The following is an 18,304-nucleotide window of genomic DNA, read 5'->3' on the forward strand; positions in this document are numbered from 1 at the left end:
ATTAGTATGCATAAAACTAAAACAACAGCATACATACATTTTGAGTGTAAATTGTGCCCAGATCACCCAGATACCTACAAAGAGAATCATTGAACTGTTGGGATAATAACCTCTTTTTTTGTCCTTGATGATTAAGTCCTGGATTTTCTTTTCAAGATAGTTTTTTTGAGTTCACATCAATCAACACATCACTTTCTTTCAAATCTCCAGGACAAGGGAGAAAGATGAGAAAAGGAATAATGGTGTTATTTAATCTTGGTTTGAACAATGCCAGGAATCTATCTTTAAGAGAGTCAGATAAGATCTGTCTCTATTAATCATTCACAAAGACTTAAAGTAGGGCATAAAACCCATGAAACCCACTCTGTCTTGCTGAGTAATTTAAAATTCCTAGTGTTGTAAAATAAATTGTCTTGCTTTAAAAAAAAAAAATTCAGCAGAATTGTGTCCACCTAGTTTGCAATATTAATCTTTTCTTGTTCTCCTTTGAAATATAATTTACACAGAAGCCTTGCGTTTTCTCTTCTTATTCCTTCTCAGTCACTGTTACAGTACACAAGTGAACAGACTGTAGCTACTCGGAATTAACCCATTGTCTTTTCTGAAATTCAGTTATCTTTTTTATCTAAAAACAGACATTTTTCTGAAAGACTGATTTTTATGATTCTAGTATCAAATATTAAAATCTTCCTAAAACGAGGGCATGAAAATGTATATGCAAATAATGTTATATAGGTGATGGTAGGATTGAAAAATGCATTACTTTTTACTAATTTAATTTGACTACAAGCCTGAATTTAGACAACATCAGTAAATGATAATTGCAAGGTTCAGGCACTGTGTGCATGTTTAATATTTGTTAAAGTTTGCAATGGCCAGGATGCCAAGTTTCACAGCAAAGCAATGGTGGATGGTAGACTTCCTTCTGTGGTCCTCTTTTATTATAAAAAAGAAATGGTAAAGCAAAAGCAGACAGTATGAAGCAACCAAAATTTTCAGCTTCAAAGTATGTGTAAATCTGCATCCATGATTCTGAAGTTGTGTTTATGATTTTTACATCAACCCTTGGGTTTTCATGAAAAATTGGTAACACAGTGCCTCTCTTAAGGAAGTTCATAAAGCATACAGTATTTATGAGGGTGAGGTATGGAAACACAAAAAGCAAGAGCACAAGGAAGAAAATAAATTTAAGAAATATACAGAAGAAACAGGTTTGCATAAAGGCATTCCCTAAGTTCTTTTTTTTTTTTTTTTTTTTTTGTGTTGTGTTTTGTTTGTTTTTAAATAATCCTTGTGAATATGTGGTATTCCTGCCTATAAGCAGCTAACCCAAGAAATAAGAACACTGCGTGCAAACTTCTTAATGTAATGCTGAAAAATATTTCAGTCCTGACCTGTGTTTCTCCTGCTCCACGTCTTCTTACGAGCAGACAGATGGCTAATTGTGCAGGAGTGCACAGTGACAGGAGAACACCAGCAATTCACGCTGAGGGCTGGTTTCACTTGAGGACCAGGGTTGACATCCAGATCTTTAGAAGAAAAAGAGCTAGTTTATAAGCTCATGGGGACAAAATAAATATATTTACTGAACTATCCAACTGTCTTATAGTATGTATTCAGAGCAGCCTTCAGTACCACTGCAGAGGAAGTTGGCAGATGAAGCACAGCATCAGGCTTGGAGATAGAAAATCCAATTCAAAGCTTACAGGAGGTTGATTTCAATACTGGTTAAAATGACATGTTCGCTAACAGAATTTAATTATGTAAAAGAATTTTAAAAGGAGCCAAATGCTGGTTTTGGAAGGAGAGAAAATACAGCAGTTGAGCTGCTTGCTAGCTCTCGGGTGAGTTGAGTCTTGCTCTTTGACTGAGTTGGGTCATTTCCTGTATTTATGAAAGCTTTGATATTCCTGAAAATACAGGGCACCCTTAGCTTTGTGTACAGAAGGAGGCATGAGGAAGCTGGTTAAGCATTTCAGATCAATTTTCTGGTCTATTGGACAAGAAAGGGAAGCATTCTGCAACTATGATTTTGTTTCTACCATAGTTTCTGGTTTTATGGTAATAAGAAATAAGCTGGTTACTGTTGTGCCTTTCTTAAGACTTTGGTGTCTGAAATTCCCATGCTGAGAGTAAGTCCTCAGATCTCTTTTAGGAAAGATCTGGTCACTGAATAATGATTTATAGGATTTATACACAGATATCCTGACAAAGTCAATGATCATTTGTCAGACTTAAGAACAATTATAGTAAGAGCCTTGCATCTGAGAAACAGAAGATGCTTCAAAAATATTGATTGAGCTAGCTTCACAGATTTATGTGAGGGGTATTTTTCCATTTAGAGAAGAGGAAGTGAAGAAATCGATCAGTTTGCACAAAGTTTTGCTGTAGTTCTTTGGCAAAAGAATAGGCTGGGAAGATAGATCCCCAGATATCTGGTCATCTCCTTCAGCACAAGTCTGATTTTCAACCTTACCATTTACTTCTGCAGAAGATAAAATGATTCTTTTTTTTATTTCACTTTTTGGTTATTCGGTAGGTCAGGCTTAACCTAGGACAAGACTGACTGTTGCATTGACACCACAGTGTCCTGTATTTGTAAGGCCAGAGCCTGGCCACAGTTCAGTAAATGGCAGAAGTCCCACTGGCAGTGTGGCCAGAGCTCCAGTTAAAAATCCCAAATTAGCACTCATGTGATGACATTAAGGCTGATCAGAGGCACACTGCACATTTCAGAGATGTTGATATCACATGTTGGGGCTGTCACATGTCTTGGACTGTGTTCATGTGGCTCTGCAGAGGTGGGGACACTTGGGGAGCTCCTGGGGAGTGATGACTGGCATTTGGGGCTTCAGGAGATACAGGTTTCTGGAGGATGGTTCTGAGGACATCGCAGGGGCTTCTTGCACATAAGTGTTTCTACTTATTTTCTGTTCTTATCCCTTACTAAACTACAAGTTTTATTACCTGCTCAATGTTTAGAATGCTCTTTCTCTGCAAATGAAATATGCCCTCATCTCTTTGGCTGTGCCCACATTCCCTTCTTAACTACAGAAACAAATCAATTCCTGTGATGTTACCATTGCTTTAGGGACCCAGCAAATATTTATGAGCTCTTTTTTTTTTTAATTATTATTATTTTTTGTGGGATACCATGTCTTTAAGGATTTCAGTATGTATTTCATTACAGAATGAAATATTATCTATCAACTTTTATAATTATTTTGCAGTGCTAGAAAAGCCTTTAACATGGCCCAGAGAAAAATGTACGTCTGATTAATTTCAAAAAAAGAAATAGCAAAAAAATAATTTATTATTGCTGTGGTGCCCATAAAGCATGGTCTGGGACTTCAAACTCAGCCACTCTGCCTATATGTCTGACCTGAAGTAACAAAGGTGGTCTGGTAACAAAGGTTAGATGGTGAGCTGTTGTCACCTGGCAATAGCCTGGAATCAAGGTTTTCTGTGGAGAAAAGTCTGTGGACAGAAGAGACCTCTTGGTGACAGCCCAATATGTAGGGTTATGTATCCTGTGAGTGTGTTTCCAGCTGTGGGCTTCACTGGGTACCTCTGAGTCCACCGCTCAAACAGGTCCCCATGACTGTCCCTCATAAGGGCAGTCAGGCTCAGATTAAAGTTAAAGCCCTGAGTAACCTGGCCTGAGCTCTCAGCTGACCCTGCTTGGAGAGGAGGCTGGGCTGGAGACCTCCAGGGTTCCCTGTCACCCTGGGTGGCTTGGTACAGCCAGGCACATTCCCCTGAAAACCCCGCGTGAGCTAGTCAGAGAGGCTGCATAAGAGTGGTAGCAAACTTGGCTCATTTTCATCTGATTCAGATCTAACTCACCAAATTATGATGCCTTCCAGTGCCGGGGGAACACACTACCGTCATGGGCCAACGCTCAGCAGCAGGAGCATCTCCAGCGCCATTTTCAGAAGTGGATGATGTCTGGATGGGCCAGGAGGAGAGCTGCTGTGCCCAGCCCATGCCACTGGGTGTCCTCATGAGGCCAGCTACATTGGTCTGGGGGCCTTCGGAGGTGGCACATGTTGCAAAACACTCGGGAAAGGGATTGGGCTGGTGTTTTATTTGTCGTTGGGCGATGGCCAATATCAAATTGACTCATATAGTACATCACCCGCCGAGAAACCCAGCCACAAAATTAATTGGCATGAATATGAAATGTATACTTCTCCTAATCAGCTTCAGCGAAGATTATATCCAAAGGCCCTTTTTGCGGTCATTCACAGAGCTTAATTGCTATAGTTAATATTACAATTAAAAAAAAAGGCCTGGGAGGAGAGCTGAATATTAGGCTCATGATGAATGATAATTATCACTTTGTGTAGATGGGTGAAAAACGTTTCTAATTAAATTATTCTTGTAGCATAAATTAATAGTGTGATCTGGATAAAGCGCTTTTGATTTCCCATTTAGAATATTTCTAAAAGTGCCACGTTTGTGCCAGAATTTCAGCCTGTAGGTCAACCTGCCTTTTAAAAATACCTGACTTTTCAGTGAATTTAGTTGCTTATCACAGCTTTCTGCAGTGATGTTCTGCAATAATGGGATGGTTCAAACATTGCACAGAGAATAAAATCAACTATGCAACTAATAGTTCTGTGAGCTGGGGAATTCATAGCATAATTGGCAGGGTTTCATAGCATAACTGTCACATCTTATTCCTATAGCAATTTCATCTCTGTCTGAGGATTTTTGCAAGACACAAGCCATTAAGCTAATAATCTAAAAACAGGAAAGCTCATTAGCAGCTCTAGGGAAGGGGGTGAGATGGGTGCTGAAGGTGCCGGTCATTAAGGTCTGAGAGAAAAGGAAGTGTGAAAGTTGCTAGGAAGAATTACTCTACATGCACTCTGCCTGTGCTCGGGAAAAATCCCATCATTTTTGTATACCTAGCATTTCTTCCTCATCAGTGAGAGCCACAGTGAGTAAAGCAAACAGGCCGATGTAGCGGGCTCAGCTGAAAGTGTCAGCCTGCACTTCAGGCAGTGGATTACGGATAATGACTCTCAGATGACCAGTAGCTCCGTGGCCTAATATATACAGCTTACTTGTTAGGTGTTGACAGCAGCCTTTTCCAGCAGGCCTCGGTAGACATTCATTTTAAGTTTCGAAAGCAACTGTCCCTGCCTGCAACAGGCCGTTTTTGAAGGTTGTAAGTGGGAGATAGATGGCCACTTTCTGTCAAGATAATGGGAATTTTGTGTCAGAGCCCTCTCCGTGCATACGGAAGACTGTCCCTGGGATTTTCTGCATGCATGCCCTCTCGTGTATGCAGTACATTAGCGCTTACTGTATATATCAAAATTTGGCACTGCTGTATCTCTCTAAACATTGCATTAATCCATCTGTCTGTCACCATAGTAACAAGGCTCCCTATTGATGACTGAAGACGAGCTGAACCATTACAACTAAATGTACATGGTTAAAAAGAAGTGTGGAAGCTCACTTGGTGTGAGCTACAGGGACACTGTGGACATATGGTAGAAAATGGGCTAATTAATGTTCTCTATGCATTATTTTTATTCATGGTCATCCTAAATAAAGCCTATTGCTAAAACAGTCCTTAAATCTGATCTTTGCTTGCTCACGTCTATTTATTACAATTTCTGAAGAAGTCAACATTAAAAAATGTGTATTTTTTTAGAAGTTTACATGTTCTGTGGTACAGATTTCTCCCAGAGGGTGGAAAGATGAAATGAATAACTTAAAGATCCCAAGTACAAAGCAGACCAGAAATGTTGCTGAATATTTCACGGCACATATTTTCTCTCTCTCTCTCTCTCTCTCTCAATTCCATGCTTGTAACATTGCCAAAGTAAAATCAGTAAAGTGCATGCATTCATTAAAGGATCAATGTCTAACTGAACACTGGTAGTTAGTTGGACCTGAGATTTTTTTGAGAACCATAATGTTGTGGAAACTCTGACATGAATTACTGTACTTTGTAAATCATTCTTAGACAATGAATTTCCATTTTTTATTACTCTGGCGCCATGCATGCTATTAATGGTAGACTCGAGTCTATAATTCTATTAGGCTATAAAGAGGTCTTTGGTTTTAGACCAGAAATAAAGCTTAAAACTAACCACTGGCATCTCATCTCCTTCTGCGTTTGTTGGACAAGGCTTTTTGTTCTCTAGAAAAATGCTGTGTATTTTTTGACCCTCTGCAGACCTTCTTTTCTAAGCCTCTCTGCTTTGCTCACAAAGTTAACACTTAAAGACAGCTACAAAATAGATAAAATGAGTGACTAGAGAAAGAAACAGGAATACTTAATTTTAGAAGCGCTTTGCTGCATTCACAGAGCTGAAAGTATGATTAATTTATTTTTTTTTTAACGTCGGGATTTCCATCTCTTTGAAATCTGTTTTAAGCTATGGCCCTGTTACAACAAGCCCTTGGGTCAGGATGTGGCTGACCAGGCCATTTTATCTGCCCCACAGAAGCCTCGTTGGTCAGGAGGTCAGCTGGGGGCATAGCTCCCAGCATGAGGGTGCAGGCTGCGTACACTTGCCCACGTGCTGGATGTGCCCACGTGTATCAGGCACATTTTATGACATCTGGTGTCATGCCGGGCAAACACAGGGATTTTGCTCTGTTAGAGGGTATATGAAACCCCAGAAAGTCTAAGTCAGCTGGACCTATTTGACAAAACAGAAAGGTGCAGAAACTTCCAACCAGCCTAGGGTTTCTGATTCACAGCTGACATTTCAAGTGCATTCTGCTCAGCAAGAGGGAGGAAACAAACAAAAAACCTAACAAAACCTGTTCAGGTGAAGACAGGTGATCTCTTGAACTGATAGGAAAGACTACTGCTGCCTGATATGAAGTAGAGGAGAGTTGCAAGGAAGAAGGAATAACTGAAGAGAATTCCTAGTTTTATCTGTGACAGAAAATTAAACATTAATTCAGAAATTTATAAATTCCAGGGTCGTAGCATTCGCTGCTCTGGATGGACAGGGACATGACTACCTTATCTGGCCTCAGATATCTTTGGGGGCACAAAAGTAGCACCTAGACACACAGATGATGTCTACTGGTGATGTACACTATAATCTAGTTTGCCTTTGCTCCACGTAGTACTCCACCTCCATCCCTGGGTGCAGCAGGCCCTCCAGGACAGCAAAGAGCTACAGCCACAGCCACAATTTCTCAGAGTTCCTCTAGCAAGCTAAGCTTTCAAATGTTCAAGCAGCAGTGTAACATATGTTCCCCTGAAAAAATGAATTTCAATCAGTTTATTATATAAACAATCTTACAGTACAGTCAAATGGAGTTGCTAGGGATGGGAGGAACTTTGGTTTATACTTACAAAAATATACATTTTAGTAACTTTTAAATTAAGTTGTTAACCATTGGGCTACAATACAAAATGTAAAAGCCTTACCAATTAAAAACTTTAGTATTCCCTCTCTAACTCAATATTGAATAAAGCATATCTTTAAAAAAAAAAAAAAAAGAAAAAAAAAAGTGTTTTTAATAATTTTTAGAAATTACAAAATCTGTGGTTTCTTTTAAGCTGAATTTTGCAAAATTTCACTCTCCAGTGAATTCCTTTCTCTCTTGAAAACTCTTGAAATCTAAAAACTTCCTTCAAACCATACCATTGCAATAAAAACTCATTTCAAATCCTGACCTAGCACAAGAGAGTTATGTCCTTGCCAGCTGTATTTCTGTCTTCAAGCTATGCAGTACTTATGTCCTCTCACTACAGATGGGAGAAATTTGAGTGTCTATAGGAGGCATGCTTCTGCCCTGCCCATACGTTTGGCTGCTATTCATCTGAGATGGTGCTTGTTCACATCCATTTCAGTCCTCTGCCACTCAACAGAGAGAAGGGATTTCATGATCAAAGATTTTATTCAAGCAACACAGTACTGCTCTTTGTGTACTTGTTTTTTGGCCAGCTGGGATTCCTGCTGCAGCATTCCTATGTTTCCAGCTGTCTAATGCTGATGCCCTCTCCCAAAATTTAATTTTATCCTTGTGCTGTGTGAACTGTACTCCAAATGCACACAGAGGCATCTTTGGTGCATTTCAGGTAAATGTTCAGGCTAACAGCTCCTGGGGATATTGGTCAGGACTTCAGGACCTAAGTTGCCTCTTCCCACTTGGAATAGGAGCTTCTGCTTCCACAGCATCTCCCCAGGCTGCAAATTGCATGTTCTAGGCAGGTACCAGGTGAGGACTTGAGGGGCTCTTTGCATTGCTTTCCCTGATCTCAGCTCCAGGGCTGACATCCTTGAGTGGGATGGCAGGGAATATGGGCTGCTTTGGTCCAGAAGGGGTACGGGGTGGGCAGCAAAGCAATGGGATACCGTCCACATGCCTGAGAACTTGGGTTTTGTTCATATAAGAGCCTTGACCACAAGCTTTGATGCTGGCCTGTGCAAAGAGCATTCCTGAACCTGCCACCTGCTCAGAGATAGGAGGAAAGTTAAGATTATGATGGTTAAGGAGATGGAGAGTTGTATACTTGAGGTGGGTTGGTGTGGAGGAGAGAATGTGGTGCTTTTCATGACTTTGAGAGTGGGTGGGAAAAGAAAGTGGGGGTCTTTTTGTGCAAAGAGGTGCTTTTGTGTTCCTGAGGAGGAGCAGAGGAAGGAAGGAAATTTGTGCTCAGGACTGCTTGGAGGCAGCAGCAGTACTGAGATGGATATATATGGACTGAAAGACATACACTCATGGGAATAATCCATATCTAAGAGTTCACCACCTCTTTCATACAGAGATACATCAGGTCACAGGGGTTCTTACAGACTGTAGGAACTGGCTTCTGATGAGAGAAAGCAGGCCACGTGGGCAGCGAGCTGAGGTCACGGTCACTTGCGACACTGCACATGTGCAGCTTGGCTGGGAAGGGGCACTTCATCCAAGATAAAAATGCTGCAATGCCTGAAATAAACACAGGCTTCCTGGCTTTGCAGAAGCCCAGGTTCTGCAAAGGGGGAGAGTGCCAGCTACCCACTTTGGAAGAGTGAAGAGCTGAAAATGACAATGATAGCTTCTCTCTTACTGCAATTATAAGCACCATAGAGAGGCAGCTGCTGGGAGCGTGAATCTCATCTTTTGTTCCCTGTAACAGGGGAATCCACACTGGGCAAAGAGCTGACAACATTTTCAGTGTTGCTGAAGAAGGTTGTATGGGAATACAGGCATTGGGCAGTGGCCTTGAAGATCTTGACTGCAAGCAGACCCACCTTGGATCTGCGAAAGCTGAACTGCAGCAGCTGCCTCCTGAATATGCATGGGTGCCCAGATTGCTAGCGCTGAATGGCAGGTGCTAACTCAGACGGGAATCTTACATGTGGCTTCCTCTGGCCAAGAATTCTTGATTATCTGCTGCTCAGCTCAGATACAGAGCCCAGATATAGAGCCCAGCTATATGGCACGGTGCTGTGAAGACTGTTGGTCTCCAAGATGCAAAACCTCATAAGTCATGAAGCATTGGTTGTTGTCCTCAAAACAGTAAATATGTCCTCAAAACAGTAAATAAATGAATAAATATTCTACTTCATGTAAACGTAGAAGCTTTGGCAACATGTGGAGAGGTGACATCTGAGGATGACTTACCTGGACCTAGCAGGCTTGGAAGAGACCTGAAATGCTGTCATGTTTTCCTGAGCTGTTGCACAAGGAGAAGGTACAGTGGCACCTGCAGCAAGGAAAACAACAGCAGGTGGGGTGTGCTCACAGTGTGTGCTATGCAAAGGTTACCAGTGTGTGTTAGGCTTATTCTGAGCAACATGTTGTGGTTAGGTACTGTGGTTAGAGCAGACAATTGCTGAGTGTTCTGCATGGTGCATAATAAAGCTGTGGTAGGTAGAGAAAAAGCTGGTCTGTACCAGTTGGCCTGGATAAGAATCACATAAAACAGGGGCTAAAGCAGGTTCTCATGAACACCATGAGCTACCTCTTCATGCCACTGGTAATTTGTTCCTTGACAGCATTCATGTAGACAACTCCTTCTGGTACAGTTACTTCCGAAAGTGGAGAAATGCAGTTTTTTACAGATGATATACCTCCAAGATTTTCTTTTATGTAAGTTACTCCTAACAATCCACCTGCAACTTATCCCACGGGCTCCAGGTGCTTAATATTTCCTGTCTTTATGTCATCAGCCCCTACTCCTCAGCTCTGAGCAGCCACCTGAAGCTTCAGCCAGTGGCTTTACCACCTCAGAGGCACACAGGGCTGACATTGTTTGCCTGAAGGACTCAGGCTTCTCATTACATGTGTTTGGAAACTTCCTTCTTCTATGCATGCACACAGTTTATAAATTTCTACAATCTATTGAAGTTGTCACAAAGTTATCTCAAAGTTAAAAGGGGAGCCTATTTACTAGTAAATGAAGCTCTCCAAACTCAGACATTCACACAAGCAACCTCCTCCTGCAGTGTCGTCCGTCCCCTCCGTCCCCCCCCCCCCCCCCGATGTTGATGGTCACTAGAGGTTCTGTGGCTGAGAGACAACTGATGTAGGATGTTCCACTTCATTTGCCCAGAGCTGAAGGGAAGGCAGGGCTGGGTGTAATCTGCTTAGCTGAAGTCATAGAATCACAGAATCACAGAATGGTTTGGGTTGGAAGGGATCTTAAAGCCCACCCAGTTCCACCCCCCTGCCATGGGCAGGGACACCTCCCACCAGAACAGGTTGCCCAAAGCCCCATCCAGCCTGGCCTTGAGCACCTCCAGGGATGGGGCATTCACAGTTTCTCTGGGCAGCCTGTGCTAGTGCCCTCATCATGAAGAATTTGTTCCCTATATCTAATCTAAATCTACCTTCTTTTAGATTAAAACCATTACTCTTGGCCTATCACTACACTTTATCATAGAGTCCCCCCTCATCTTTCTTGTTAGCTGCCTTTAATTACCAGAAGGCTTTTATAAGTTCTTCACAGAAAGTAGAAAGATTTCTCCAGTTTCTACTTACAAACACTTGTGCTACGAATGAATATGTGGATTTCACAGAGGGAGGGACTCTGGTTACTGGTAAGCAACTTCATTGCCTTTACATCAAATCTGAGTTTAAATTGTTCTCCCAGCTTTATTTTTTTCTGAAGCTAATGTTTCTGTTTTTATTTTGTTTTGTTTTATTTCTGTTTTATTCCTGTTAGTATTATAAAGCTTTCAAGTGTAATCTTTGCATATTATTTATTGCATGAATAATTTTCTTTAGAATTCTGAACGGATTTCTTGGATTTGATGCTTACAGTTTTATTGGTTTAAGATGTGATTATGTTACAGGCTGCCATTTGCTCATCAGAATTAATTTATATGAATGCTACTAGATTAGTATAAACTAATTACACAAAAAAATATAAACTCATTCTCCTATTTTGGTGTGAAAAGCAGATGTTCTAAAGCCTTTACAAATCATTCTCAAAATCTTGGTCAAAACTTTGTCTTAACCATATATGTAATCCCATGTCTTTTCCGTTCCATTTAGTTCGAAAAAAGAATTAATGGATAATAGTCTTACAGGAAAAAATAGAAATATGTCTTATGAGGCCAACTTGGGCATATCTGAAGAATGCAAGCTTCTGAGAACACTTAAAAGTGAGCCACTGTACTCATTGTGGTATGAAATAAACTTCTATGAATTGAAAAGGACATTTCCATCTGAAAAAGTTGCATTCAGTACTAGTATAAGTAATTGCTAAATTTCTGATGTCACAAGCTTCTGAGAAGAGCGAAGCCCATCCATTTATGTGTTCGCAGAAATACGTGAATGAACAATGTAGTAAATAAATGAACAAAGACACAGGGAAAATGTGTTTGTTTTATGTCTCTGACCACACTTGTATATCATCTGTGTCACATTTCTGTTAATTGTCAGACTTCCTTTCTCTACTGCAGTGTTGTCAGCCGTATGATTCATGAGTCATGTCTAGCCCTTTGTTGACAGAGCTCATTGAATATTCATATTTGAGAGTATAAAGTATAAGTTTCTTATTCCATGGGGGGTGGGGGAAAGGAGGTAGGCCTTCCAAATTCAACATTAATTTGGTCCTTACTGCACCCCTGTGTCTGTCACGGCTTATTGTCCTGAAAACAATAGCTTTCCGAGGTGTAAAATGACCTGTTCTCCCTTTTTATTTTTGCTCATTGTTTTATGGCAGAAGGTGGGGAAGAGAGATGGGTACAAAACCCAAGACCTTGCTGTTTGCTGGAGGAAAGTATATGTGGTGGGGGAAGGCAGGTGTAGAAGAGACATAAAACCAAGTTGAAGGCAGGGAAAGGAATACGGGAAAGAAAAGAAGGGAGTGAGAGAAAAGCAATGATATAATGCAGAATCTTCCCAGTTAATGACATTGAATTGTGACAATGAAGCATTAAAGAGATTTTCAAAAGCAGTTAGCTCCATTTTCAGATGGCCTAGTTAAGCATTCAATGATACAGATAGCCCCCCTCTGGGATTTTCAGAAGTCTCTAATGGCCTAATTCCTCCAAGGAAAACTGTTATGCACTCTGTGTTACTCCGCATCAACGCGTTACGGATGTGTTCCACTGACAGCCATGGCTGCTTGAAGTGTGGAGTTCAAAACAGCGAAGCAGCCCACGACTGCAATTACAACGGAGGCTTTTCTCTAAATGAGCGTCATGCTCCGGCAGGAGCTGGGTGACAGTGCTTTCCTGCTCTACACTGCAGAACACAAGCTGCCTTTCCACAGCAATGCAAGAGGCTCTTCGCTGGGGCAGCAGAGAAGAGAAAGGAAGCAGCAGCCAGGAAACATGCACAGAGGTGGGGAGAAAAGGTCATAGATGAGATAAACTTGAGCATCTTTGTGGTTATGCTTTGATCTACCAAGAGTCTCGTCCCTTCTATAACCCACGGTAGGAAACAGGAGTTAAAAAAAAAAAAACAAAAACACACCACCTGTAAAAGGGATATTATTTTAAGCAAGAGATATTATTTAAAGAACTCCAACCCAAAACATTTTTACTATTTTTATTGTTTTGGTTACTTAAAACAATTGTAGTGGACAGCACCACATTAATTACAGGAGCATTTGCAGGTGTGTACTGGTGGTGGTGGTGGTGGCTTTTGTTGGTTTCCTTTCTCAATGGACTCACACAACGGTATAAAGCATTGGTGAGACTTCCCCGCTCTCTCTAAAGACACTGTAACTTGCTCAAGTAAATAGGAAAAAGGGTAGAAGTTTCAGGTATAATTAAATTTTTAAAAGTTTCCTAAAAATCGATGAGAGAGAGAAAGACAATTAATGCCAATGCTGTGGGGAGAACTTGGTCACTATATATTGCCACCCTCAGCAAGTCTTAATGATAAGCCTGAGCTTATCTAACAGTTCACCACCACCCAGCAGGGGAAGATCACGCTCTCCCTTCCTTTTCTGCTTTTAAGCTGTGTGTTGTCTCCTCTCACTTTTTGCCAGGACCTAGGGGATGCCCCTATGAGCAGGTCTGGCTAAGCCTGAAGTCCAGGGGCAGCCTAGCCCTATCCAACTGCTGGCTGCAGTCCTGCTCCCTGCCCCTTTGTTCTCCTCTTTCCTCTTTCACTTCCCTTTTGCAGGGCAATGTGTTCCTCCTGCCCCTCCCTTGTGACAGTCCTGGATGCTTTGTCATGTCCTCTGATGAGTAGTTCCAACATGATAAGGTGGCAGAAAATTAAGGGGAATTGAAAAAGAGAGAAAAAAAAAAAAAAGGGGTATTTTTTCTGCTGATACCTCTGTGCCAAGACAGTTCAGCAAAAAGCCTGATAAGCAGTGGAGAGACTGCAAGCGAGAGGGTGGAAATACATGAGTGGGTGGAAGGGTCAGAGAAGAGGACAGGACAACTGCCACCCTTCACTGTCAGTTTCAGAGAGTGTTATTCTCCTCATCACAAGGTTATTGTGATGGGAAAGGAAATCTAGCTTCCTTGCATCCGTTCCTCCCACAGGCACTTGTTTCAATATTGAATGTGCTGCACAGGAGAAGTGAGGCCTATCTCCAAGACAAGGAATTTCCAGTCCGTGGAGGAGTCACCAAGAAAACAGAAAGCATATGTGCTGTGAGGAGCATACAGATGGGCATGACCCATGATCAAATGCTGACTTCTCTGAAAACTAAGCTCATTTCCTGTACGTATTGTGAAAAAGAAAAAAAAAAAAAGTGTGGTTTTAAAGAGGAAGTTTACAGTACAAAAGGTAACGGTTTGGTGATCTGGGATTAGGATAGAGCTGTACAAACCCCGTTATTCGAGAATCAGTAAAATATCCTTATTACAGACCTTTGGGGGAGTGTATAGAAATTTCTGTATAGCACCGACCGATAAAACGGAGCTGCTCTGCTTCAAGCAATGACGAATGCAAGGCTCTTCACATGGCAGCAAAACTACAAACAAAATATAATTCACTCCACTACACTAATGCAGGATTTAAGATTTAAGGATTTAAGTAGGAAAATTATTTTCCTGGCTCATCATTTTATGTTCTCCAACACTGATAACAGTGGAAATAGATTTTCCTCCTGTAACTTCACTCTCTTGGTCCTTTCTTTTTCTTTACTTGCATGTTATGTGAACTTCCCAAAACGAACAAATTTTTTGTCTTTCTTTTGCTCAAATTAGTGCAAGAAGGACTCTTAAATCGGGTTAAAATACCACGGTAATGACCACACACAACGCTTGTGTTTGTTTTTTCAGTTGGAATTGTAAGATTTTGAGGCTGTATCTCTTGAACTTTGGAAGCAGTTATTGATTGTGGAAGCATGCCCAATTCTGAAAACTTTTGGATTTTAATTGCATTTTTAAGGAGAATTATGATCATCTTCTGCTGGAATAAATGAAAATATCCATAGATTCTGAATTCTATCCAAAGCAGTGAAGCCATATGCTAAGAAGCCAAAGTTGTAAGTTGAAAAACTGTAGAAATATTCCAGATTCTCTATGATTAAGCCATTTCAGACATTCAAGTTATAAATAAGTATTTTTTCCAGTGCTTCAAAAGAGAAATTGACACATTGCTTTCACATTCAATAGCAAGACTTAAGAGACACTTGTAAGCTTTTTGAACCTGTTGAAGCTGATCTTGTCATAGAAGTAACAACCTCTGTTTACTTTTTTGATTCCTTAGATAGTGATTCTGATGTTCAGTGTCTCACTCTCACTTCTTATTTTTTATTTTTATTTTTTACTGTTCATCGTGCCGAATATCTAGTCTCTTAGGACTTACTGCACTGACAATTTTAAATTCAATGGTCATGAGTTGGACAGTTTTCTCTGGGAATGTGGCCTATCTGAAAAACAAATCTGTCATTTCAAAGAAAGTTAGTGCTGTTGGTACTGAAGTTGTGTACGTAATTTCATTTTCAGTTTTCTTGAAAAAAAAAAAAAAAAAACAAACACAAAAAGTTATTTTATATTTTGCAAAATATTTAGCTTACATTTTTTAGAGAAATATAATGATTTTAACAAAACTAAGCATTTTTTTTTTAAATAGATAATATTAAAAGTAGAAAACTGATCTATTTAGCTTCTCAGAGGAGTAATGGGAAAACAAAAACAAAATAACTTTTCCTCCAAAGCTGTTTGGCAACTTTTATGAAATTTAGTAATATTTCCAGTCTTACCCCAAATATTTTTAAGGAAATGAAGTACTTTCACAAAAGGAATGGTTGGTATTGGTAAGAAGCTAAAATTGCTTGGCTTGTTGGCCAAGCAGTGGTAGAGAGTTACTTTTGAAAAACATCAGTGAAAAATTAGAAAAATGTTTGTTGAGGGGAAAAAGAAGAAAACTCTTAGTATTTCCAAAAACTAATTGTGAAAGATTTGAAAAATGTCCCTAGAAACCATGTCTGTGGCAGTGCCTTGATGTCTTTCCACCTGTGAGAATATTGGATCTTTCAGTTCAATACCTGCTTTTTCCTCCTCTTTTTTCATTAGAAGTATTGGTTTGGCAATGTAGGATGTGTGGAGTACAGACATCTTATGTTCAAAATTCTAAAATTTTTAATTTTGTGATTATTTAATCATTTAAATACCTGTTCTGATTATGTTTACACCATTGTCAAGCTAATTCTGTCATGAAGCATGGCAACATTCTGTACACATAAGGATGATTTTTCTCAGCAAATTAGCTGATGTTTTAAGACTTGCCCTTGTGACACCTCCACACAGAAGACAGGGTAAGAGAGAGGAAGTTTCAGTGGTAACAACTCTTTCATTGTCATTTTCTCAACAAAAAGATATTTTTTTTTCTCTTCACTAAGTATCTGTTGCTGCACCATATTCTTCCATTGCATGAGATCAACCTCCGTCACAGATAAGAAATTGAAAAGTACATACCAGAACACGTGAGCCTACAAAGTTTTATGAATAGGGAACCTATTCGTTCTACCTACTGTGTTTATGATTTAATCTATTTGGTGCCTCAAAACGAGTTTCATTAATATTACGAATGAACTATAAGAAATGCTTTGAAAAATACCATCAAATGGTAACTATTAGTTGTATAAAATACCTTTGTACAGGAGATTTCAAGTGATATTAAAAGCAATTTTAAAAAGGTGTTGATGCTGTCTTAACATTATTTGCAAAAGGATCATACTCTGAATTCCAAGGCAGGACTGGTACTGATTAGGGACTGGTACAGGCTTTCTGTGTGAAAAGTACCACGGGTAGCACTAAGAGCCAAAATACATTGCCTATTGAAAGTAGTAGAAGTTGGACTTCCACTCTTGAGTTTTACTTTTCAAATTATCTGTTCGGGCACTCCTCAGATTCTTTTACGTATTTCTCTCAATTAGCTTCACAACCACAGTGTCTTCAACAAAACCCAAGTGAAATACCATGGAGTAGATAGCAGCTTGAATGAGGTGCTGGTATTGTTTGCAAATGTTTTGTTTCTGAAGAGTGTTTCTGAAATTAGCCGAGTGCTACCAATGAAGATAAGCCAACAATGACATTTTTACATAAACTGTTTGCTCTGTTTTCTGAATGCCTGAAATATTTCATAACCTCAGGAGAGAACAGAGCCGTTTCACATCATACAATCATTAATATTGGCAGAGTACAGATCTCCAGCAACGCGCTAATAAAAACCTGATGAAGACTGAAACGCTTGTCAGTGAATCACGTTTCTATCAGCAGCCTTCTTTCTGGCATGCATTGGTGCTGTATTCATGAAGACAGGAAGAAAGCTCACCAGTTATTCATAAAGAACATGTCAAAGAATGAAAGTTGTCGGTATGTGTAAGTTAGGAGGTAGCAGGCAAACTGCTGGCAGTAAGTGGGGGGGAGGAGGAGGGTATGGAAAGGAACAGTGCAGCAGCACCTACTGTAAATAAATAAATACAATAAATAAATAAGAAGGGGATGCCAAAGTTCCTTTGTCATCAGTCATTCTTTACGGATAAATAATTAGTTTATTGAATTAAAGGGATAAATATCTGCAACATTAGACGTGGAATTAAGAAACCGCTGCCCCCACACACCGCTGGCTTTTCGGTGTCTCCCCTAGGGCCAGCCCTCAGCCACGTGGGGCTGTGCTGTAACAGAGCCCAATTTATTTGGAAACGTGATGGGCACGCCTTGTGGCTGCTGGGGCTGCCGCGGCCGTGCCCAGGGCAGGGCAGGGCAGGGCAGGGCAGGGCAGGGCTGCCCCGGCCCGGGGGGATTTGGGGTCGGGCGGAGCCGCCTCAGCGCCCCCACCGCTCCGCCCCGCCCCCCGCAGGGCTCGCGGGGCACGCCGGGAGCTGTAGTCCCCGCCGCCGCCCTCCCCTCCTTGGGGGACGCCGGGCGGAGGGGGGCAGCCAAACTACAACTCCCAGCGGGCGGGGGGAGGGTGGTCCCGCGCGGCCCGGCGCTCCCCCCCGCACACCTCGCCCTGCTGGGGCCGAGGGGAGGCAACCGCGCGCGCGGGGGCGGCCGGTTGCGAGGGGGGGCGGCCAGGGCGGCGCAGTCGGGCGGGCGGTCGGGCAGCAGGACGGGGGGGGCTCCGCCCGCCGCTCCGCTTCCCCTCCGCGGTCGGGATGAAGAGGCGGCTGGCGGCGGGGGATGAGCCCGGGTAGAGGGCGGGGAGGATGGTAAGGGGCCGGCGGGGTCCCGGCGCAGCTCTCCCGGCGGCGGCGGCGGCGCCCTCCGCCCCTCTGCCCGCTCCGCCCTCGCTGCGAGGAGCCGCGCCGCGGGGGGAGGCGGGGGCTCGGGCAGCCGGCGCCGCCCGGGGCGCGGGGCGTGAGGCGGGGACGCGGCGGGGCGGGGGGATGAGGAGCCGGCGGGCAGCCGCCGCCTGCCGGGCCCCGGCCCGGCCCCAGCCCCAGCCTCAGCCCCGGCCCCAGCCC

The sequence above is a fragment of the Aythya fuligula genome, chromosome 3 (genome assembly GCF_009819795.1).
Source record: "Aythya fuligula isolate bAytFul2 chromosome 3, bAytFul2.pri, whole genome shotgun sequence".
Lineage (NCBI taxonomy): Eukaryota > Metazoa > Chordata > Aves > Anseriformes > Anatidae > Aythya > Aythya fuligula.